Source organism: Neofelis nebulosa, chromosome 12 (genome assembly GCF_028018385.1).
Source record: "Neofelis nebulosa isolate mNeoNeb1 chromosome 12, mNeoNeb1.pri, whole genome shotgun sequence".
Taxonomy (NCBI): Eukaryota; Metazoa; Chordata; class Mammalia; order Carnivora; family Felidae; genus Neofelis; species Neofelis nebulosa.
Genome location: NC_080793.1, coordinates 93,626,099 through 93,651,764, shown reverse-complemented (window position 1 = coordinate 93,651,764; position 25,666 = coordinate 93,626,099). Strand labels below are relative to the sequence as shown.

Here is a 25,666-nt window from a genome sequence, read left to right as displayed (position 1 = left end):
TGTTTTTGTATTCTTTGTGTAGATACTCAGTAGTGGAATTACTGGATCATATGATAATTCTGTTTTTAACATTTTTTTAAAAAGATTTATTTGGGAGAGCACAAGGTGGGGCAGGGGCAGAGAGAGGAAGACAGAGGATCCAAAGTGGGCTCTGCATTGAGAGGCTGACAGTGGAGAGCCTGACGTGGGGCTCAAACTCACGAGCTGCAAAATCATGACCTGAGCCAAAGTCAGATGTTCAACTAAGTCACCAGGTGTTATTTCTTGTGTTTTTTATTTTAGCCATTCTGACGGGTGTGAGGTGGTATCTCAGTGTGGTTTTGATTTGTATTTCCCTGATGATGAGTGATGTTGAGCATCTTTTCATGTGTCTATTGGCCTTCTGTATGTACTCTGCACATTTTAAAATTAGATTATTTGTGGGTTTTGTTTGTTTTGGTGTTGAGTTGTATGAATTCTTTATATATTTTGGATAATAACCCCTTTTGGATCTATCATTTGCAAATATCTTCTCCCATTTAATAGATTATCTTTTTGATTTGTTGATGGTTTCCTTTTCTGTGCAGAAGTGTTTTATTTTGGTGTAGTCCCAATAGTTTATTATTGCTTTTGTTTTCCTTGCCTAGGAGACATATCCATAAATATATTGCTAAGGCTATTGTTCAAGAGATTACTGTCTATGTTTTCTTTTAGGAGTTTTCACATCTCATGCCTATGTCTTTAATCCATTTTGAGTTTGTTTTTGTGTATGCTGTCAGAAAGTGGCCCAGTTTCATTATTTTGCATGTCGCCCTCCAGTTTTCCCAGCACTTTTTATTAAAAAGACTGTCTTTTCTCCATTGTATAGTGTTGCCTCCTTTGTCTAGATTAATTGACCTTAAAAGTGTAGTTTTATTTCTGGGTTTTCTAGTCTGTTCCGTTGGTTTGATTGTCCATTTTTGTACCAGTATCATACTGTTTTGATTACTGTTAAGCTAATGGTTTTTAATGTAAACAATATGAGAATTTATTGATTGGTATTCAGATTCTACATTGCATTCCCTTAAAAAAAAAAAACTACCAGTTACTGTGTTTCAGTGTAGTATTAAAGTAGAATACCCAGGGGTGCCTGGGTGGCTCAGTCGGTTAAGTGTCCGATTTCAGCTCAGGTCACGATCTCATGGTTCGTGAGTTCGAGCCTGGCGTTGGGCTCTGTGCTGACAGCTCAGAGCCTGAAACCTGCTTTGGATTCTGTGTCTCCCTCTCTCTCTGCCCCACTCCCACCCATGTTCTGTCTGTCTCTCTCAAAAATAAACATTAAAAAAATTTTTTTAATTAGAATATCCGTAATTATCTAAAAGACAAAACAAAATGGGCACCTAGGTGGCTGAGTTAGTTAAACCTCTGACTTTGGCTCAGGTTATGATCTCACAGTTTGTGGGTTTGAGCCCTGCATCTGGCTCTGCGCTGATGGTGTGGAGCCTGCTTGGGTTTCTCTCTCTCTGCCTTGTTCTCTGCCCCTCCCCAACTTGTGTTCTCTCTCTCTCTCTCTCTCTGTCTCTGTCTCTCTCTCTCTCTCTCTCTCTCTCTCGGGATAAACAAACTTGAAAAAAAAAAAGCCATTAAAAAACACTATTAAGAAAATCCCCTCGGGGCGCCTGGGTGGCGCAGTCGGTTAAGCGTCCGACTTCGGCCAGGTCACGATCTCGCGGTCCGTGAGTTCGAGCCCCGTGTCAGGCTCTGGGCTGATGGCTCGGAGCCTGGAGCCTGTTTCCGATTCTGTGTCTCCCTCTCTCTCTGCCCCTCCCCCGTTCATGCTCTGTCTCTCTCTGTCCCAAAAATAAATAAAAAAAAAAAAAAGAAAATCCCCCTCATTCCAACTGCATACTGGTATGAGGCTAGATTTTTATCAACAAAAATAGTATTCTCACCACAGACTGGAGAAGTAGATATGAGAATGCACTTGTCTTCTACTAAGTCAGACATTGAAGAGTGTTTTGCAAATGTAAAGCAATGCCACTCTTTCCCTGTTTTTTTTTTGTTTTGAAAAGTATATTTTTAAAATATTTAAACATTTTCTCAATCTTAACTTTTAATGTGTAAATATTGATAGGCTTAACCAATAAATGAAATTCTTTGGCATCTTCAATAATTTTAAGTATCTAAAGGAGTCCTAAAACCGAAAAATTTAGGGGCCACTGCTCTGGAGATTTCAATATACTCATGCAACTTATCACTGTCTGCCTTTAAAATAGGCTATGTTGCTTCATGGGCAATATAAGAACTTTATACAGTATATTTCTAGTTGCAACCTCCGTGCCTTTGTTGTCACATATGTTACTTCTCTATAGGGTAAAACCCCCATGTTATGCTATCTTCACTTTATACAGTTTAGGAATCCATAGACTAGGTGTGCCTCTCAGAGCTGTCTTTAAGAAAAAACTCATGGTTCCTGTGAGAAGTGCAGTTATATGAGAGCCTCTGGTTACAGAACATCCAGGACTTGCCTCAGCTTTAGAACTGAGGCCATGGTTCCTTAGGCAACCTGCAGCCAATGAACGAGCATGGTGGGCTGGCCAGGACTTGTCCATTCCAGTACAGTGTCTCGCTCCTATGGTGGGTTTTCTTTGCTGTGGAGCTCCCTGTTAGATTGGCTACAATTTCAGCAGATCTTCCTGCCAAATCCTGCTCTTTCTCCCATTCCTTTCTCAGATGTTCAATTTACATTGTGGTCTGAAGGCTTCCCCTGCCAAATTCTGACCCCTCTTCTTATCTTTCACAGACAACACCTTCAATAAACCTCTTGCATTCCTAACTCTATCTTGTCATTTGCTTTCTGGAATATCCAGCTGATACAATGGTATGTCGTTCAAAAAGATTTTACTGTCAGGTGTCCTATTTCTCCCTGCAGAATTGAGTTTCTCCCTGTATCATTTCTTTTTTACCCTGAAGGACTTCTTTTCACATTTTGTGTAGGTCTGATATACTAGAGACAAAATATTCCAGCCTTTGTTTGTCTAATAGTATCCTTATTTTGAAGAGTATTTTCACTGTATATGGAATTGTAAGCTGACAGTCTGTCTTTCATCTCTTTAAAGATGTAGTTCCATTGTCTTCTGGCTGTCATTGTTTCTGATGAGATGTCAGTCATTTTTCTTCTCATTCCTCTACATGCATTGTCTTTTTTTTTTTTTTTTTCCTGACTGCTTTCACGATTTTATTATTTTTGGTTTTTAGCAGTTTGGCTAAAATATGACTGTGTGTGGATTTCTTTGCATTTATTTACTTGTGGCTCACAGATCATGCTGGATTTATGGGTGGATATATTTCACGAATTTTGTTACATTTTGGCCATCATATCTTCAAATATTTCATCTGTCCAGTTCTTTTTCTTGTACTGCAATAACACATAGGTTAGACTGATATTGTGTCAATTACTTCAGAGGCTTTACTCCATTTTTATTTTTTATTTTTATTTATTTATTTATTTTTTTTGGGACAGAGAGAGACAGAGCATGAACGGGGGAGGGGCAGAGAGAGAGGGAGACACAGAATCGGAAACAGGCTCCAGGCTCCGAGCCATCAGCCCAGAGCCTGACGCGGGGCTCGAACTCACGGACCGCGAGATCGTGACCTGGCTGAAGTCGGACGCTTAACCGACTGCGCCACCCAGGCGCCCCTACTCCATTTTTAAAGAAAACCTGTAGTGAAGAATAATTGACATGTAATGACATATTTAAAATGTACATAAAATTTGATAAAAGTATACATTAAAATTGGACATAAAATTTTAAATTTAGTAAGTTTTGACCTATTTATGCATACATAAAACTATCACTTCATCATCTCCACTTGTAAACTTGAATGGCTTCAAGTTTAGCCATTCTAGTAGGTGTGTGGTGGTATTTTATTGTGGTTTTCATTCCCTAATGACTAATGATGTTGAGCTTCTCTTCATGTGCCTATTTGCCATCTGTACATCTTCTTTGGTAAAGTTTCTGTTAAAACTTTCCCCCTTTTTAACAAGTGAGTCACTTGAGTCCTTATTATTGAGTTTTGAGTGTCCTTTCTATATTTGGATATGAGTTATTTTTCAGATACTTGGTTTACAAATATTGTTTTCTTTTTTTTATGTTTATTTTTATTTATTTTGAGTGAGACTGAGACAGTGTGAGTAGGGGAGGGACAGAGAGAAAGGGAGAGCAAGAATCCCAAGCAGGCTCAGCACTGCCAGTGTGGAGCCCAACATGGTGCTCAAACCCACAATACGATGATATCATGACGTGAACCCAAACCAAGAGTCAGATGCTTAACTGACTGAGCCACCCAGGTGCCCCAACAATACTTTTTTCCAGCCAGTGATTTCTTTTCCATTCTTCTTAACAGTGTCCTAGGGTGTCCACTATCATATCCAGGAAATTGACATTGGTGCAACCCACCAACCTTTCCTAGATTTCACATTTTCCATGCCCTCATTTGCATTTGTGTGTGTGTGTTGTTTTATGTAATTTTCATCACATATGTAGATTCATGTGATTAGCACCACAGTCAAGAAACAAAACTGTTCCATCACAAGGATCACTGATGCTAATGTTTTATAGCCACAGCTACCTTCTTTCCTCCCCCTTCCTCATCCCTGGTAACCACTAATGAGATCTCTATTTCTATAATTTTAGCATTTCAAGAATGTTATGAAGTGGAATTATTTGTATGTAACCATTTGAGGTTGGCTTTTTTTCACAGCATAATTCCCTTGGATCCATCCAAGCTGTTGTACTCCTATTGATAAGTAACATTCACTCATTGAAGGACAGTGGGCTGTTCCTATTTTTTGGTCATTAGGACTAAACCTGCTGTGAACACTTGTACACATGTTTTTGTGTGAGTGTAAGTTTTTGTTTCTCTGTGATAAATGCCACAGAGCAATGTATGAGCAGTCCAGTTTTTCCACATCCTCACCAGCATTTGGTGTTATCACTGCTTTTATTTTGCCCATTTTGATAAGTGTGTAGTGATATCTCATTGTTGTTTTAATTTGTATTTCCCTAATAGCTAGTGATATTGACCAACTTTTCATGTGTTTATTTGCCATCCATATATCTTTTTTAGTGAAATGTCTTTGCATATTTTTTGGACCTTTTTAAAAATTGGGTTGTTTGAGTTTGAGTTTTAAGATATTCTAGATGTAAATCTTTTGTTGGATTTGTGGTTTGAAGTTATTTTCTCCCAGTGGGTAGCTTGCCGTTTTATTCTCTTTTACAGAGTGGAAGTATTTTGATTGGGTTAAATTTATGAGTTTTTCTTTTTATGAAGCATGCTTTTTGTGTAAATGCTAAGAATTGTAGGCCTAGACTTGCTAGTCTTAGGTCTCAAGGCCTTTCTCTCTCTCTGTTTTTGTTTTTGTTTTCGTTTTCGTTTTTTGGTAAAAGTTTTATGCATTACATTTAAGTCTGTGATCCATTTTTTTAAGCTGTTTGTTTATTTAATGTTTATTTTTGAGAGAGAGAATGTGAGCAGGGGAGGGTCAGAGAGACAGGGAGACACAGGATCTGAAGCAGGCTCCAGGCTCTGAATTGTCAGCACAGAGCCCGACACGTGGCTTGAACTCACGAACAGCGAGATCGTGACCTGAGCTGAAGTCAGACACTTTACTGACTGAGTCACCCAGGCACCCCTTAAATGTTTGTTTGTTTTTTAGAGAGAGAGTGGGAGCAAGGGGAGGCTCAGAGAGACAGGGGGACAGAGGATCCAAAGCAGGAGCCATGCTGACATCAGAGAGCCCGATGTGGGGCTAAAACCCATGAACCACGAGATCATGAACTGAGCCAACGTCAGAAACTCAATGGCTGGGCCAGCTAGGCACCCCAAATCTGTGATCCATTTTGAGTTAGTTTTTATATAAAGTGTGAGGGTTAGTGTGAGGTTCATTCCTCCTATCCCCAGGAATGTCCAATTGCTCCAGCACCATTAGCCCAAAAGACTATTCTTCTTGCAATGCTTTTGCAACTTTGTCAGAAATCAGTTGAGCATTTTTGGGGTCTATTTTGGGATCTCTCTTGTGTTAATCTATGTATCTAACCTGCTGCCAGCATCACACTGTCTTGATTACTGTAACTACATAGTAAGCTCCCACTTCTGCTTAGCTATTGTTTTAGCTATTCTAGGCCCTATGCCTTTCCATTAAACTTTAGAATAAATTCACAGAACCTTGCTGGAGTTTTGATAGGAATTGCATTGAACCTAACAATCAATTTAGGTAAAATTAACATCTTTACTGTGTTCAGTTTTCCAATTTATTTAGGTGTTTTTTAAATTCTTTTTTCTATCAGCATTTTCTAATTTTCATCGTACAGATCCTGTACATGTTATTTATTTATTCATTGAATTGAAACTCAAGTTAGTTAACTTATTGTGTAGTATTGGTTTCAGAAGTAGAATTTAGTGATTCATCACTTCCATATAACACCCAGTGCTCATCCCAACAAGTGCCTTCCTTAATGCCCATCACCCACTTAGCCCATCTTCCCCCTCACCTCACCTCCAGCAACCCTCAGTTTGTTCTCTGTAGTTAAGATTCTCTAATGGTTTGTTTTTATCTTATTTTTCCTTCCCTTCCCCTATGTGCATCTGTTTTCTTAAATTCCATATATGAGTGAAATCATTTGATACTTGTCTTTCTCTGACTGACTTATTTCGCTTCGCATAATACACTCTAGTTCCATCTACATTGTTGGAAATGGCAAGATTTTATTCTTTTTGAATGATGTATACCACAAATTCTTTATCCATCTGTCAGTCAGTGAACATTTGGGCTCTTTCCATAGTTTGGCTCTTGTTGATAGCGCTGCTGTAAACCGTGGGGTGCATGTGCCCCTTTGAATCAGCATTTTTGTGTCCTTTGGATAAATACCTGGTAGTGTAGTTGCTGGGTCATAGGGTTATTATATTTTTAACTTTCTGAGGAACCTCCATACTGTTCTCCAGAGCGGCTGCACCAGTTTGCATTCCCACCAACCGTGCAAGAGGGTTCCCCGTTCTCCGCATCCTTGCCAACATCTGTTGTTTCCTGAGTTGTGAATGTTAGCCATTCTGACAGGTGTGAGGTGGTATCTTATTGTGGTTTTGATTTGCATTTCCCTGATGATGAGGGATGTTGAGAATCTTTTCATATGTCTGTTAAGCCATCTGGATGTTTTCTTTGGAAAAATGTCTATTCATGTCTTTTGCCCATTTCTTCACTGGATTATGTGGTTTTGGGGTGTTGAGTTTGATAAGTTCTTTAGAGATATTAGATACTAGCCCTTTATCTGATATGTCATTTGCAAATATCTTCTCCCATTCTGTTGGTTGCCTTTTAGTTTTGCTGCTTGTTTCATTTGCTATGCAGAAGCTTTTTATCATCCCAATAGTCCATTTTTGGTTTTGTTTCCCTTGCCTCCAGGGACATGTCTAGTAAAAAAATGCTGCAGCTGAGGTTAAAGAGGTTTCTGCCTTCTCCTCTAGTATTTTGACGGTTTCCTGTCTTACATTTAGGTCTTTCATCCATTTTAAATATATTTTTGTGCATGGTGCTGGACAGTGGTCCAGTTTCATTATTCTGCATGTCGCTGTCCAGTTTTCCCAGTACGATTTGCTTAAGAGACAGTCTTTTTTTCCATTGGATATTCTTTTCTGTTTCATTGAAGATAAGTTGACCATACATTTGTGAGTCAACTTCTGGGTTCTCTGTTCTGCTCCATTGATCTGCATGTCTGCTTTTGTGCCAGTACCATATTGTCTTGATGACTAAAGCTTTGTAATACAGCTTGAAGTCTGGAATTGTGATGCCTCAGGTTTGGTTTTCTTTTTCAAATTACTTTGGCTATGCAGGGTCTTTTCTGGTTCCTTACAAATTTGTTTTAGCTCTGTGAAGAATGCTGGTGTTCTTTTGATAGGGATTGCATTGAATGTGTAGATTGCTTTGAGCATTACAAACATTTTAACAATATTTGTTCTTCCAATCCATAAGCATAGAATACTTTTCCATTTCTGTATTGTCTTCAATTTCTTTTGTAAGTTTTCCATAGTTTTCAGCATACAGATCTTTTACCTCTTTGGTTAGGTTTATTCCTAGGAATTTTATGATTTTTGGTGCAATTGTAAATGGAATTGATTTCTTGATTTCTCTTTTTGCTGCTTCCTTATTGGTGCACAGAAATACAACAGATTTCTGCGTGTTTATTTTCTATCCTGCAACTTTGCCAAATTAATGTATCAGTTCTAGCAGTTTTTTTGTTTGTTTTGTTTTGTTTTGGTGGAGACTTTCGGGTTTTCCATGTAGAGTATCAGGTCATATGAGAAGAGTGATAGTTTGACTTCTTCTTTGCCAATTTGTGTGCCTTTATTTTTCTTGTGTCACTGCTGAGACTAGGACTTCCATTACTATGTTGAACAACAGTGGTGAGAGTGGACATCCTTGTCATGTTCCTGACCTTAGGGGGAAAGCTTTTAGTTTTTCCCCATTGAGGATGATATTAACTGTGGGTCTTTCGTATATGGCCTCTATAATGTTGAGGTATGTTCCTTCTATACCTCCTTTCTTGAGAGTTTTTATCAAGAAAGGATGCTATATTTTGTCAAATGATTTTTCTGCCTCTATTGAGAGGATCGTGTGGTTCTTATACTTTCTTTTATTAATGTGATGTATAATGTTGATTGATTTGTGGATATTGAAGCACTCCTGCAACCCAGGAGTAAATTCCATACCTGGTCATGGTGAATAATTCTTTAATGTATTGTTGACTTTGATTTGTTAGTATCTTGTTGAGAATTTTTGCACCCATGTTCATCAGGGAAATCCATCTGTAATTCTCCTTTTTAGTGGGGTCTTTGGTTTTGGAATCAAGGTAATGCTGACCTCATAGAATGAGTTTGGAAGTTTTCCTTCCATGTCTGTTTTTCTGAGACAGTTTCAAAAGAATAGGTATTAATTCTTGTTTAAGCATCTGGTAGAATTTCTCTGGGAAGCCATCTAGCCCTGTACTGTCATTTGTTGGGAGATTTTTGTTTACCCATTCAACTTCTTTGCTGGTTATAGGTCTGTTCAAATTTTCCATTTTTTCCTGTTTCATTTTTGGTATTTTTTATGTTTTTAGAATTCATCCATTTCTTCCAGTTTGCCCAATTTGTTGGCATATAATTGCTCATAATATTCTCTTGTAATTCTTTGTATTTCTGTGGTGTTGTTTGTGATCTCTCCTCTTTCATTCGTGATTTGTTTTATTTGGGTCCTTCCTTTTTTCTTTTTGGTAAGTCTGGCTAGGGGGTTATCAGTTTTGTTAATTCTTTTAGTGAACCAGCTCCTAGTTTCATTGATCTGTTCTGTTTCCTTGATTTTGATATCATTGCTTTCTGCTCCAATCTTTCTTATTTCCCTTCTTCTGCTGGCTTTGGACATTATTTGCTGTTTTTTTCCAGCTCCTTTAAGTGTAAGGTGAGGTTGTGTTTTTGAGACATTTCTTCCTTTTTAAATAGTTTATTTATTTGGGAAGAGAGAAAGGGAGAAAGAATCCCAAGCAGGCCCTGCCCTGCCAGTGCAGAGCCCAACGTGGGGCTTGAACCCATGAACCGCAAGATCATGACCTGAGCTGGAATCAAGTCCGATGCTTAACCAACTGAGCCACCCAGGCTCCCCACATTGCTTCTTCTTTAGGAAGGCCTGGATTGCCAAATCATTCCCTCTTATGATTGCCTTTGATGCATCCCAGTGGTTTTGGACTGTCATGTTTTCATTTTCATTGGTTTCCATGTACTTTTTAATTTCCTCTTTAATTTCCCAGTCAACCTGTTCATTTTTTAGTAGGATGTTCTTTAACCTCCAAGTACTTATGGTCTTTACAAATTTTTTCTTGTGGTTGGTTTCAGGTTACATAGCATTGTGGTCTGAAAATATGCGTGGTATGATCTCAATCTTTTTGTATTTGTTGAGGCCTGATATATGACCCAGTATGTGATCTATTCTGGAGAATGCCACATGTGCACTTGAAAAGAATGTGTATTCTGCTGCTTTAGCATGAAATATTCTGAATATATTTGTTAAGTCCATTCGGTCCAGTGTGTCCTTTAAAGCCATTGTTTCCTTGTTGATTTTCTGCTTACGTGATCTGTCCATCTCTGTAAGTGGGGTGTTAGAGTCCCCTACTATTATTTTATTATTATCAATGAGTTTATGTTTGTTATTAGTTGATTTATATATTTGAGGCATACATATTTATAATTGTTAGCTCTTCTTGATGGATAGACCCCTTAATTATGATACAGTGCCCTTCTTTCATCCCTTGTGACAGTCTTTGTTTTAAAATTTAGTTTGTCTGATACAAGTATGGCTACTCCAGCTTTCTTTTAATGTCCATTAGCATGATAGACGTTTCTCTCTCCCCTCCATGCACTTTCAACATGCAGCATGTCTTTAGGTCTAAAGTGAGTTTCCTGTAGACAGCACATGATTGGATCTTGGTTTTTTTGTTTGTTTTTTAAATCTATTCTGGTACCCTCTGTTTTTGATTGGAACATTTAGTCCATTTACATTCAGAGTGATTTTTGAAAGATATGTATGTAGTGCCATTGTCTTCCCTACAGAGTTGGTGTTTCTGGTGATGTTCTCTGATCCTTTCTAGTCTTTCTTGTGTTTGGTCTTTGTTTTGTCTTTTCTCCACTCAAAGAGTCCCCCTTAAAATTTCTTACAGGGCTGGTTTGGTGGTCATGAGCTCCATTAGTTTTTGTTTGTCTGGGAAAGTCTTTATCTCTCCTTCTATTCTGAATGGCAGCCTTGCTGGATAAATAATTCTTGGCTGCATATTTTTCCCATTCAGCCCATTGAATATGTCTTGCCCCTCCCTCTGGCCTGCCAAGTTTCTCTGGGCAGATCTGCTGCAAACCTGATCTGTCTTCCCTTGTTGGTTAAGGACTTTTTCCCTTGCTTCTTTCATGATTCTTTCCTTGTCTGTGTATTTTGTGAATTTGATTATGATATACCTTGGTGATGGTCAGCTTTTGGTGAATTCAATGGGAATTCTGTGCATCTTTGATTTTGATGTCTGAATCCTTCTCCAGATTAGGGAAGGTTTCACCTGTAATTTGCTCATATAGACCTACCCCTTTTTGTCTCTCCTCATCTTCTGGAATGCCTATGATATGAATGTTATTCCTCTTTAATAGGTTTCTAGGTTCTCTAAGTCTTGTATCACGATCTTTTGCCTTTGTTTCCCTCTTTTTTTTTTTTCTGCTTCATTATTTAACATGACTTTATCTTCTATATCACTGATTCGCTGCTCTGCTTTATCCATCCTCCCCATCATGGCATCCATTCCTCATTGTTTCTGGGTTATACCATTTTAAATTTTGGCCTGACTAGATTTTAGTTCTTTCATCTCTGCAGAAAGGGATTTTCTGGTGTCTTCTATGCTCTTTTCAACCCCAACTAGTATTCTTATAATTGTGGTTTTAAATTCTAGTTCAGATATCTTACTTGTATCTGTGTTGATTAAATCCCTGGCTATCATTTCTTCCTGTTCTTTCTTTTGGGGTGAATTCTTTCACCATGTCATTTTGGAGTAAGAAAAAAAATTAGTAAAATAAAATTAAAAATTAAAAAAATAAAAACAAAACCAAATAATCAAATAAAGAAGCTAGATCCTAGGTGTGTTTTTGTCTGCTTGTTAAGAGAAGTGTGACAGAAAAGAGAAAAAAAAAATAAAATTTTAAAGAAAAAAAGATTAAAACAAAAAAATTTTAAACAATAAAATAGAATAAAATAAAGAAAGAAAATACAACAAAAATTTGCTCTTTCTGTATCCAAGAAAGAAAAAGAAAGAAAAAACCTCAACATAAACGAAAACAGAAGCAAAGAAGATGAACAAACAAACAAAAAGAAACCGAAATGAAGCTAGACCCAGTTTCCCATAGATCTGAAACTTGGCAGCACACTGTGATCTGTAGACTAAGCCTGGGGGAAGGGATTTGTGCTGATCCTCTGGGGGAGGAGCCTGCTGCTCTGGTTCTCAGGCTTACTTGCCCTACTGGAAATGTGCCTGGAGGGCGCAGGTTGGGTGGGGTGGGGGGTGGTGCTTGGTGTAATGACTCCATTCTCCACTTAGTGGTACTGCTTAGCTCTCTGGGGTTGATCAGTGCAGGTGTGCTAGTAGTGAAAATGGCTTTACCCTGCTCTCTAGTCTCTGGAGCAGGAATTTCATGCCCTCACAGACACACCCCTCCTTTGTCTCAGGCTTCCATCAACTCCCTGCCTCTATCCGGTCTGTGTCCAAGCTGCCCACCTGCTAGGCAGTGCCTCTCTCCAGAGTTTTATCTCAGATGGGGCTGTGTTTCAAAACCCCATACTTCAGAGACCCCTGCCGCTTGGACCTGCACTGAACTTCTGTGGGAGGGTCTCACTGAGCAATGGCTGGGTACTGACTTGTCCCAGAAAACATCCACACGACTGTGTAGGGGCAGAGGTTCAGAATTTAGGGCAAATCACAATACACAGCTGGCACCAGGGTTTGCCGTCTTCAGCTGACATCTTTGTTCCTGTATCAGTAAGCAGAGCAGCTCTCCAGCATCTTCCAGGACTTTACCCATGGAGAGGCCATAGGGCCTCTACCAATTGCACTCTAAGCAGGGAAACTGCTTCTCTCTAAGTGGCATAGGGGTGCCTCAGACCTGCTGGCCACTGTTGGGGATTCACCCTACTTCCTCACCGGAGCAGCGCCTGGCACTGAGCTCCAAAACTGCAGATGCTGCGCTCTGCTGTTTTAAAAAAAAACTGATAGTATTGAAATCCTCTCCTTTTTCACTTACAATGGTTTTGGGGAATAGATTTCTTGTCCAGTCTTCTGTGAGTGTTTTCACTCTTTCTCTCTCTCCTTCTTTCCAGCTACTTTCAGGGGGAGTGCTTTTCTTGCATGATCCCAACGCGCTTCATTATCTCCCCTTTTCTCTTTCTCTCTCTGAAATCAGCTTCCTACCCTTTACTGCTCTGTGGCTTTTTTCTCCCCTAATTCACCTCTCCACACTGCGTACCTGCCAAAATCTCTCACTCAAATTATGCAGATTGTTGCATTAATCCTCAGATCAATTTCCTAGGTGTTCAAAAGTGGTTCAATGTTGTTGTAGCTGAGTTTCAGGGACAAGACAAGCTCAGGGTCCCCATACTATGCTGCCATCTTAACTGCCCCCCCCCCCCCCGATCCTGTGAATGTTTAATTAGACTTATATCTAATTCAGTTTCTTTGGAAAAATTATAAATGGTATTGTGGTTTTAGTTTTGGTTTCCAAATGTTTGTTGTCAGTGTATAGAAATGCATTTCGGGGCACCTGGGTGGTTAAGCATCCAACTTCGGCTCAGGTCATGATCTTGTGGTTCTTGGGTTTGAGCCCCACGTTGGGCTCTGTGCTGACAGCTCAGAGCCTGGAGCCTGCTTTAGATTCTGTGTCTCCCTCTGTCTCTACCCCTCCTCTTCTCATGTTCTGTCTCTCTCTCCCTCTCTAAAAAACAAACATTTTTAAAAATGCAGTTCATTTTGTATTTGATTTTGTATCCTATAACTGTGCTGAATTTCTGCTATAAGTTTTATAGTTTTGGGTTTTCTGATTAGGTCTATAATCTATTTTGAATTAATTTTTTTTTTTTCCAACGTTTTTTTTTTTTTTTTTATTTTTGGGACAGAGAGAGACAGAGCATGAACGGGGGAGGGGCAGAGAGAGAGGGAGACACAGAATTGGAGGGGCAGAGAGAGAGGGAGACACAGAATTGGAAACAGGCTCCAGGCTCCGAGCCATCAGCCCAGAGCCTGACGCGGGGCTCGAACTCACGGACCGCGAGATCGTGACCTGGCTGAAGTCGGACGCTTAACCGACTGCACCACCCAGGCGCCCCTATTTTGAATTAATTTTTAATATGGTAGAGGGTATGGATTGAAGTTCCTTTTTTTGTTTTGCATATGGATATATAATTATTCCAGCTCTATTTGTTGAAAAGACTATCCTTTATCCACTGAATTGCCTTTGTATCTTTATCAAAATTCAGTTTTCTGTATGTGTGTGGATCTATTTCTGGACTCTCAATTCTGCTCCATTTACTATCTGCCCATCTTGATGTCAATACCACACTGTCTTGATTACTGTGGCTTTTTGGTAAGTGTTGAAATTAGATTTTCTTAGTCTTGAGATTACCACTTTGTTCTGTGTTTTAAAAGTTGTTTAGACTCTTATAGGTTTTTGCATTTCCATATGAATTTTAGAATCAGCTTGTCAGTTCCTACAAAAATATCTTCTGGTATTTTGATTGGAGTTTTATTGAATCAGTAGGTCAATTTAGGGAGAATTAACATCTTTAAAAAAAATTTTTTTTAATGTTTATTTATTTTTGAGACAGAGAAAGACAGAGCGTGAACAGGGGAGGGTCAGAGAGAGGGAGACACAGAATCTGAAGCAGGCTGCAGGCTCTGAGCTGTCAGCACAGAGCCTGATGCGGGGCTGGAACTCACGGAGTGTGAGATCATGACCTGAGCTGAAGTCGGACGCTTAACCAACTGAGCCACCCAGGCGCCCCGAGAATTAACATCTTAATAACATTGTGTCTTCCTATGCATGAACAGGGTATCTTTAAAATGTCTTTTAAAAACAATGTTTTGTAGCTTTATATCTTACAAATATTTTGTCATATTTATCTGTCAGAATTTTATACTTTTGATGATATTGTAATTATTATAAAATCTTTAATTTCTGATCATTCTTCATAAAAAGGGTTCATTAGAAAACACACTTTTAGGGGCGCCTGGGTGGCTCAGTCGGTTAAGTGTCTGACTTCAGCTCAGGTCATGATCTCGCGGTTCGTGAGTTCAAGCCCCGCGTCAGGCTCTGTGCTGACGGCTCAGAGCCTGGAGCCTGTTTCAGATTCTGTGTCTCCCTCTCTCTGACCCTCCCCCGTTCACGCTGTGTCTCTCTCTGTCTCAAAAATAAATAAATGTTAAAAAAAAAAAATTTAAAAAAAAAAGAAAAAAAAAAGAAAACACACTTTTAAAAATATTTTTTGCAAGTTGCTAAACTTAGTAGTTTCATTGAAACTAATCATTGGATTTTCTACATAGATGGTCATGCCATTTGTGAACAAAGACATTTTTACTTTTTCCTTTCCATTTTGGATGCCTTTTATTTATTGTTTTACAGTTATTCCACTGGCCTCCAATTCAGTGTTGAATAGAAGTGGTGAGAGTGGACATTGTTTTCTTCTTTTTGTTATTAGAGCAAAAACCTTTCATTCAGTATGATATCAAGTATGGGTTCACAGGTTGAGACAGTTTCCTTCTGCTCATAGTTTGCTGAGAGCTTTTAAAATTACATATGGATTGGATTTTGTCAATTACTTTTTCTGTGTCTGTTTAAAATTTTTTCCTCTTTCAGCTTATTAATATGGGGTGTTACATGGACTTTCAAATGTTAAGTGAACTTTGCATTTCTAGGATAAACCCACTTGACTATGATGTATTATTATTCAATTAAAAATCTCAACTATTTTTTTTCATTGTTTACTTTTTTATGTTTCAATTTGAATATTTTCTCTTGACTTGTCTTGAATTTATTGATTCTTTCCTCTGCTGTGTTGTGCTGGTAAGTCCATTGAAAGATTTTTTTCTTCTCTGATGTATCTCTTCTAGCATTTCCTTTTGGCTCTTTTTGAAGGGAAAAAAAGTAGTTTTCATCTGTGTGCTAGAATTTCCCATTTTTCATGTTGTCCTCTCTTTCCACTGGATTCCTTGAAATAGTTGTCATAGGTATTGTAGTTTCTGTCTTTCTGCCCCACTTCTGGAGCCTCCATGGATCCAGAATCTTTCCCGTCTTGAAGCTGACCGCTGTAGACGCCACTGTCTCAGAGTCCCCTCCGCCCTCCTCCTGTCCCCCAGACTTCAGCAGACACTGCCTGCCCCCTCAGCCAGTTCTCTCGGCCCCCTGGCCCGTCCCCACTCTGTGGACCACCATAGCCCCATACCAGTGGAACACCCAGAGGTCCTGTGGAGTTCCTCTGTTTTGCTTTTTGTCCCCATTTTTTTTTCCCAGCAGTCTATGAGTGTCTGTGCCTCAAGGGGGTCTCTTTCAGCTCTGTTGCTCTGCCCCCATCTTTCTGGAGAGTGTTCAGTGAAAGCCTGTGTGGTGGCTGTAGGCTCCCTTTATGTCTGGGGCTCCTGAAGATTCCAAACTGTCAAACCAGCCCCAGTTGGGCCTTCAGAAAGTCTTCCTACTCATGTCTGTGGCACCCTCCTCTTCTTCTTGCTGCTCTTGCAATGCTAAAATAACTGGGGTGCCTTTTCTTTCAAGAGGAGTCTGTCACTTTTCGTATTTTAGCTTAGCAGATTTCTTGGTGACCTCAGTTTTCTTATGGGCTAAACCATCATTTCAAAGAAAAAAATCCTATGATTTTAGGGGCACCTGGGTGGCTCAGTCAGTTAAGTGTCTGACTTCACCTCAGGTCATGATCTTGTGGTTTGTGAGTTCGAGCCCCACATCAGGCTCTGTGCTGCAGCTCAGAGCCTGGAGCCTGCTCCAGATTCTGTGTCTCCCTCTCTCTCTCTGTCCTTCACCTATTTGTGCTCTGTCACTGTCTCTCTCTAAAATAAACATTAAAAATTGTTTAAAAACGCATGATTTTGTAGGGTATCTGGCTTTTGTTGATCTTAAGGGTAGGAGAGATATTTCCCCGTGACTTGCTGTGTCCTAAGCAGGAGTGGAAGCTCCTAGTGTCTCCTGAGTCCCAGTCCCAGTTTATGAGGGGGCACTTCCACCCCATCATCCTGCCATCCTCCCCTTTTGCTGAGGTTGAGGCGGCCCCCGAGCCCTAACAGCAGCAGGCACCGTGGAATTCTGTGCAGCGGCCTTTACCAGAAATGCCTCTGCTTGTCTTCTTGTAAAGCAGCGACGAAATTCCCTGCTCTGTCCGCTCATGAATCTGTTGGGAGATTCTTCTGGAATAATAGACGTGAATGAGCTCGATAAAATGTACAGTCTGCATACATGTCTTTGCTAATGATGAAGTGCTTTTTTTCTGCAGCTTCAGTATCTGTGGAGCCTAGGGCTTCTCTCCATCAGTACATCCACGCTTTGGTTCAGGGCTGCATTTCTCACTTGAAGCTTAGTATATGATAGGTGCCCTGATGGTCACTTAGGCATCTGGGCTATTCTTTTTTTTTTTTTTTTTTAGTTTATTTATTTTGAGAAAGAGAGCATATGCATGCATGTGAGCAGGGGAGGGGCAGAGAGAAAAGAAGGGAGAGAATCCCAAGCACTGTCTGTGCACTATCAGCACAGAGCCCCACACGGGGCTTGAACTCACAAACTGTGAGATCACGACCTGAGCTGAAATCAGGAGTTGGACGTTTAAATGACTGCTATTCTTATTACAGATGTGGCCTATGGATTCCTGCAACTAACTCTTAGCAGATATGTGGTGTTAGATAGTACAACACCCAAAAGCCTTGGTTTCTTTATTTTAAACCGGGGATAAAAATAGCATATAATCCCACAGAGTAATTGTAAGAATTAAGCATTATGTTTGTGATGTTTGCCTGTCACACTGGAAGTGACCTGCCCAGGGCCATGTGGATGGTTTGCATCAGGACTAGGCTGCAGCCCACGTCTGGGATGCCCAAGGCATCATTTGGAATCACTGAGTTCTGTGGTCTCTGAATAGCTTCCTGGGCTCTCTGCCTCACCTTTGTTACATATTCCAAAAAAGAATGCTCTTAAGGTCTCTCACCTGCACCCAAACCTTTGCTTGTTCTTCATTGCCAGGAGCTCTCTCAAGTTTAATTACCTCAGCATTCAAGTCTCCTGACAGTCCCACACAAACTTACCTGTCAGGCATGCCTCATTGCTATGTTTAGCCCATGCGCGCTCTGGCTGTGCCTTGAATGGTGGGCGAGCTGAGGACAGGCCGAGGGCTGCTACAAGTCGTGTGGCAGTGAACATCTCTAGGAGGAAAGTAATGGGAGCAGAGGCCAGGGGACAGGTAAGCAAGATGACGTGTATGGAAATCAGGAAGCAGGCTGCCTGGGGTGCACAGAAGATGTGTGCTGTGAGAGTGTCATCCACAGCTGGACCGTTTGGACCGTGTGTGCAGGTCTAGGATGCCTGGCTCTTGTTCGGCAGGTGAAGAGGAGTCCACCCATGTGGTTTGGGGGGAAAAGACATGGCCATCTGCGTCCCCTGCAGGGCATCTTTCTCCTGGTTTTGCTGCAACCATCGCAGAGGTCACTCAGAGTAGATTCTAGATGCTCCCCTCCCTCTTTGTTCCCCTCATGGGCTCTGGGAGGCCGAGCCTCACCTGCCATCAGAAAGGTAATGTCTGCATACTCCCTGCTGAGACACCACAGCCTGAAGACCTGAGAAGGGCACAGATTGTGACCACAAGGTCTCAGCTTATCCTGCTTGTCCACACAGATCTCTGTATGCCTCAGTTTCCTCAACTGTGAATTGGGCTTACAGCACCTACTTTGGAAGGGTCCTATGTGGATTGAGTGAGATAATGTAAGAGAAGTGCACACACAGCACAGGGTACGGCATGAAGCCAGCCTCCGGTAAGGCCTTCTGCTCAGGCCTTGTGTCAGCCAGTCTTTCCTCCAGCATATCCCACCCACAGACAGTGCGGTCTGAGGACACAAACCAGCTCTTCTCCCCGCGTTCACTATGTGGGCATCACCTGAGAGGTAAGCCGCACCGTTTCTGCCACCAGGATCTCCCAGGCAACCCGGGAGCAGAGCAGAGCTGAGATGACTGGCGGCCCAGGTTTCTAGCTCACTCATGTCTGAGGAAGGTTCCTTCCCTGCTTGCAGCCTTGGTGGCCTTGGTGGGTTTGCTAGGAGCGATGTGATGCAGGGGAAGACACAGTCTGCATCTGATGACATCTTGTGACAGCTCTGTGAGTCACTGCTGGGGAACTTGGGAAGATCTCTCCACTTCTCTGATCCTATTTCTACCCTGAACTTGGGCTGATGAGAGAGGCCAGGGAGAGAATCCAGGAAAAGTGCTGCATATGGCTGGCCCTGCCAGCGCCTAGTGGGGCGGCCTTCTCCTGCACGGGCTCCCCATGAGACCAGACTGAGCAGGAGCCGGCAAGATGGTCAGAGTCCCCTTGTTGCTCCAGGGCCTTGCTGTGACCTGGAGCTCTGGGATGGGGAAGGAGTTCTGTGACATCCACATGCCATGTAGCAGTCTGTCTTTGGTTCCGTGCAGATCCCGTTGGGCGGTCCTATAGAGGGTCTAGCACAGCACCGTCCAGTAGAAATGGAATGTGAATCACATATGTAAGTTCATATTTTCTGGTAGTCACATTAAAAAGAGTAAAAAGAAAAAAAGATGTAAATTTTAATGTATTTTATTTAAACTCATATCTAAAATATTATTTCAATATGTAACAAATGTAAAAAATATTAATGAAGTACTTTGTTATTTTTTCATATTAAGTCTTCAAAAGCCCATGAGTATTTTACATGTAAAACAATCTTAATTAGGACTTGCTTGCCACATTTCAAGCACTCAATAACCATTACATGGCTAGTGGCTACCATATTGGATAGATTCAGCAGCTGAGACCTGGCCTCCTGAAACAGAGCCATGCTGCCATCTGGTGGTGACGCCATCACATAGCAGCCCAAGTACCCACCCTTGGCCAGGTTTTGTGCTGGCACCAAAGAAGAGAAAGTTACCTGCTTTCTGCTCTGGGGTGCCCTTAAACTAGTGTGAGAGAAAAGAGGGCAGAAAGAGCCAACGTGCAGAGGTACCCTGGGATTTTGAAAGACCCAGGATGATACTCAGCCAGAGATGTGCGAGGGCTCTAGAAACAAGGAGTCCTTTCACAGTTGTGGAGATGAAGGGGAATGGCCTGCTTGGAGCCACATGATAAATAAACATCTGCCCTGAGGGAAGGAGACCTCTGACCAGGACACTAACACCTCTCTCCTGGACCATGGAAATTGCTTTAAAAAAAAAAAAAAGAATACTGTTTCTTTTTAAACTAAGTAATGAATACATTCAGTGATTTAAAATCCAAAAAATACAAAAGCAAAGAAAGAGTTTCCCTCCCATCTGCTCCCTTAACTACCCTGTTTCCCCTTCAGTAGGCATCACAAACAATGGTGTGATAACCCCGTGTTCAAATTATTCCACATGTGCAAGTGTATCTGTAGAATGTTTCTGGAAATGGAATTACTGGGCCCAAGGATATGTGCATTTGTAATTTTAATACCTAAGGAGTAGCTTTTTTTATGTTTATTTCTGGGAGAGAGAAAGACAAAGAATACAAAGCAAGCCAGCAGCTGAGCTGTCAGCACAGAGCCCGATGCGGGGCTTGAACTCATGGACCACGAGATCATGACCTTGAACCCAAGTCGGACGCTTAACCAACTGAGCCACCCAGATGCCCCAGGAATAGCTTTTTAAAAAGAAATAATCAATTTTATTTAGACATAATCTACATCCAATAAATTCATGATTTGGATTGTACAATTCGATGAGTTTTGAAGAATGTATACAGTTGTGTAACCACAACTATAATCAGGGCACACAACATTTCCATCTCCCCCATAGAGTCCCTCATGGCCCTTTGCAGTAAATCCCCTCGCCACCACCTCCAGCCTCTGATCTATTACTGATCTATTTTCTGCCCTTATGATGTGGCCTCTTCCAGAATATCACACGAATGGAATGGTATAAAGTGTAACCTTTTCTGGCCGGATTCTTTCACTTAGCCTATGGATTGTATGATTCATCCATGTTCTTATGAATCATGTATCAAAACAGAACTCTTTCTTATTGTTCAGTTGTGTTCTATTCTGTGGGTACACGAAACTTTATCCACTGGATGCACATTTGGTTCATTTCTGGTTTGGGGCTAGTATGAACATTCAAGTATATGTCTTTAATCTTTCAGTTCTCCCAGGTAAATGCATAGGAGTGGAATTGCTGGGTCATGCGTTAAGTGAATATTTAACTTTGTATGAGGAACTGGCATACTTTTTTCTAATGTAACTGCACCATTTTGCATCGCCACCAGCAAGTAGAGTTCCAGTTGCAACACACCCTTGCCAACACTTGGTACAGATAGTCTTTTTAATTTTAGCGATTCTAGTAGATATGTAGTGGTATCTCACCAACGTTTAAATTAACATCTGACTGATGCTGCATGCTGCCCGTGTGTTGCTTTGCTATTTGTATACATTCTTAGCTGAAGTGCCTTTCAAATCTTCTGTCCATTTTTCAATGGAGCTGCTTATCTTATTGAGTACTAAGATATCATTGTATGTTCTTAGATACAGATCCTTTGTCAGAAACATGCTTTGCAAACATCTGTGGTCTGTGGTCTATTCATGATCTTATCAGTGTCTTTTGATGAACAAACTTTTTAAAAAATGTTTATTTTTGAGAGAGAGAGGGGCAGAGAGAGGACCTGAAGGAGGCTCTGTGTTGAGAGTGGAGAGCCTGATGCAGGGCTTGAACTCACAAACCGTGAGATCATGACTTGAGCCGAAGTCAGATGCTTACCCGACTGAACCACCCAGGTGCCCTGATGAACAAATGTTCTTAACTTTGATGAAATATGTCTCCAGTTTTCCTATCTGTTGTCCTTAGGCTGCTCCTGTTCTTGGCTTCTTCACTATGTGGCAAGAAAACCATTGTTCTGTTCTCACTGTCTAGGGTGGAATTCTCCAGCATTGCTTCTGGGCTGCAGCTGTTGTATGAGACCATGTCTTCCATTAACTGCTTCTTGTTCTAGTCCTCTGCTTTCAAAGAGTTGTCATCTTTTTTGGTCAAGGGATAGTATTCTTTTTGTTTTCAGGTTTAGTATTAAAATTTTAAAAATTGATAAAGTCATTGCCCAAAGACCATCAGGAACACACCTGTAGTCAAAGTCACATTTGTTACTATGCAGAACGGGGAGAACAAAGACCATACGGAACTGTGTGGGGCATCTCAGAATGGGGCGGGGGGGGGCTGCTAGAGTAAGTCTGGGGGCTGGAGTTGGCCATAAGATGACATTGGCAGGGATTAGTCCAACTTTATAAATTAGGGACTTTAACAAATAGTGGTCTATTTTTTAGAATGCACAAGTTTCTTCAGGTTCCTCTTGGGCTTCATCTGTGGTTCTATCCCAGAACGCATTTGGGTCTGTCAGAACAAACTGTTGTTACAAGAGTTGTACAGAGTTGCCAACAGACATCGTAGTTTTGGTTCAGTAGTTTCTTTTGTGAGTCATGGGACAGTTTATAAACTGTGCTTTTTTTCTTGATTTTTATCTATTATGTCACTCCTGTGGAGTTTTGATTACTGAAGTGCAGGGATCAGGAATATCAAATTAAGACAGCCTACCAAATAAGTGGTTAAGACCCAGAACTTGGCAGAGGCTATCAGGCTAAGTGGATGGCTATTTTGGAAACTATTCACACCTCTACTACCTGGATGATTCATACCATATACAATGCATTATAAGTAGATTAAGTGTCTAAATGAATTAGAAGAAAATATGGGAGAATATTTTTATAATATCAATAATATATTTTATAATATCAGTGTGAGGAAGGCATATCTAATAAAGACACTAAAGCTAGGACACAAAAGAAAACACTTATACAACAGAAGATTCGAAATCATAATATATAAAGAAATTCAGCAACCCACTAAGAAAAAGGCAGCTTCTAGGGTGTGGTTAGCAAATGGCCTCAGCTTCTGACTCCTTCAGATTCACTTAAACTCTGGAGCTGAGGCCACACTTTTCTTGGGGTGGTCCCATCACTGACTCAGCAATGCCGTGGTCTGTGGGCCGGCCATCTCCACCCAGCCTGTGTTGTCCTGACAGCCCCTTGCCTGGTCCTGCTATTTTTCTTTCCTTTTCACAGGAAAAGTACTCCCTAATCAGCCCTTTTCTACCCATAATTCTATCTCAGTATCTGTTTCCTGGAGGACCTAATGGCACACAAGTTCAAAGAAAAATATGACAGGGGCACCTGGGTGGCTCAGTTGGTTAAGCATCCAACTTCGGCTCAGGCCATGATCTCACAGTTCGTGAGTTTGAGCCCTGTGTTAGGCTCTGTGCTGACAGTTCAGAGCCTGGAGCCTGCTTCGGATTCTGTGTCTCCTTCTCTCTCTGCCCCAACCCCACTTGTGCTCTGTCTCTCAAATAAATGTTTAAAAATTTAAAGAAAAAAAACAGAAATAGGACAATTTATAAACAGGCAATTCACAGAAGTATAAACATGAGGAGATGTGATCAACACCATCATTGTATCTCAGTGATGAAATATAATTAAGGAAATGAAAACTTAGGGAGAATAAAGATAGAAAAAAAGTTTAAAGAAGTTGAATAATGTCTGTTTTGGCCAATGTGTATTGGAAATGTAAATGGTAAAATGTGTGGTAATATAAATTCCTGTAGCCATGTTGGAAAGCTGGTGTCCAAAATATTTTAAAATTACATAAAAACCATAGGACTCGAAAAACTTCACTTCTTGAAATGCATTTTACAGAACAGTTTTTACTGTGCAAAATGAGGCATATTCAAGAATATTCATTGTGACATGGTTTGTAATTGTTAAACAGTTCTGGAAAGAAACAAATGAAACTAACAATAGTATATACCTCTGAGGTAGTTTTGTAGAACCAATTGAAATTAGAGATCCTAGGGATGCCTGGGTGGCTCAGTTGGTTAAGCATCTGATTTCAGCTCAGGTCATGATCTCACAGTCCATGAGTTCGAGCCCTGTGTCGGGCTCTGTGCTGACAGCTCAGAGCTTAGAGCCTGCTTCAGATTCTGTGTCTTCCTCTCTCTCTGCCCCTTTCCTGCTTGTGCTCTCTTTTTCTCTCTCAAAAATAAATAAACATTAAAATTTTTTTTTAATAAAATAAAATTAGAGATCCTGTCATTGTTTGGCCAGCAATATACAGGTGAACTTTCAACAACATGGTTTTGGGCTGTGCAGGTCCACTTATACATGGAATATTTTCAATAAATATAGTACTTTAAATGTATTTTATCCTCCTTATTTTTCTTTCATATATATATATATAAAATCATATATGTATATATGATTTTAGAGATGGAAAAAGGCAGAGAGAGAGAGAATCTGAGAGAATCTTAAGAAGGCTCCATGCTCAGCGTGGAGCCCAATGTAGAACTCAATGCCACGATTCTGGGATCATGACCTGAGCCTAAATCAAGAGTCAAGACACTCAACTGACTAAGACACCCAGGCATTCCACTTCCTTATGATTTTTTTTTTTAACGTTTATTTATTTTTGAGACAGAGAGAGACAGAGCATGAACAGGGGAGGGTCAGAGAGAGAGGGAGACACAGACTCGGAAGCAGGCTCCAGACTCCGAGCTGTCAGCACAGAGCCCGATGCGGGGCTCGAACTCGTGAACCATGAGATCATGACCTGAGCTGAAGTCAGACACTTAACCGACTGAGCCACCCAGGCGCCCCCCTTATGATTTTCTTAACAATATTTTCTTTTCTCTAACTTACTTTATTGTAAGAATATGGCATATGATCTTAGGGTCGTGGGATTGAGCCCCATGTTGGAGCCCAGCATGGAGCCTGCTTAAGATTCTCTCTCTTTTTGCCCTTCTCCTCGGCTTGTGTGTGCAAGCTCTCTCCCTCTAAATTAAAAAATAAAAAATAAATTAAAAACATTTAAGAATACAGCATATGATACATATAACATACAAAATATGTGTTAACTATTTATGTTATTGGTAAGGCTTCTGGCCAACAGGCTATTAGTGGGTAAGTTTTTTGGGAGTAAAGTTATATGTGGAATTGTGAGTGTGTGAGGGGTCAGTGACTCTAGCGCTGGTATGGTTCAAGCACTGTACTGATTAAAAAAAAAACAAGTTTTTGCTTCAGCCAGGTCACGATCTCGCGGTCCGTGAGTTCGAGCCCCGCGTCCGGCTCTGGGCTGATGGCTCGGAGCCTGGAGCCTGTTTCCGATTCTGTGTCTCCCTCTCTCTCTGCCCCTCCCCCGTTCATGCTCTGTCTCTCTCTGTCCCAAAAATAAATAAAAAAAAATAAAAAACGTTGAAAAAAAAAAAAAAACAAGTTTTTTATTGTGGTAAAGATACATAACATAATACTTATCATTTTAACCATTTGTAAGTGTACAATTCGGTGGCACTAAATATATTCACCATGTTTTCAAGGTCCATCTATGTTGCAACACATATAAAAATTTCATTTCTTTTTATGGTTGAATATTCCATTGTGTGTATATAGCACATTTTGTTCATTCATTGAACTGTTGATGGACACTTGGCTATTGTGCATAATGCTTCTATGAACACTGGTGTACAGATAACTGTTCAAGTCCCTGGTCTCAACTCTCTGGATATATACCTAAGAATGGAATTGTTGTAGCATATGGTGGTTCTGCTTACTTTTTTGAGAAATAAAACTGTTTATCAAACTGTTTTTCACAGCAGCTGCACTATGTTACATTCCCACCAGCAATGCACAGGGGTATAAATGCACATATTTGCCAATGCTTGTTTTTAATTTTCTTGATTATAGCTTAGAAGGTGTGAAGTGGTATCTCATTGTGGTTTTGATTCGTATTTCCCTAATAGCTAATGACATTGAGCATCTTTTCATGTGGTCATTAGCCATTTGTG

General features: G+C 40.6%; 1 long non-coding RNA gene across 1 annotated transcript; it reads left to right on the top strand.

The window, feature by feature from the left end:
• Positions 1–24,402: 24,402 nt before the first annotated feature.
• LOC131492203 (uncharacterized) lies at positions 24,403–25,462 on the top strand. Its single transcript, XR_009251931.1, has 2 exons — positions 24,403–24,892; positions 25,099–25,462. It is a non-coding gene; the product is annotated as an uncharacterized LOC131492203 (long non-coding RNA).
• Positions 25,463–25,666: the final 204 nt, after the last annotated feature.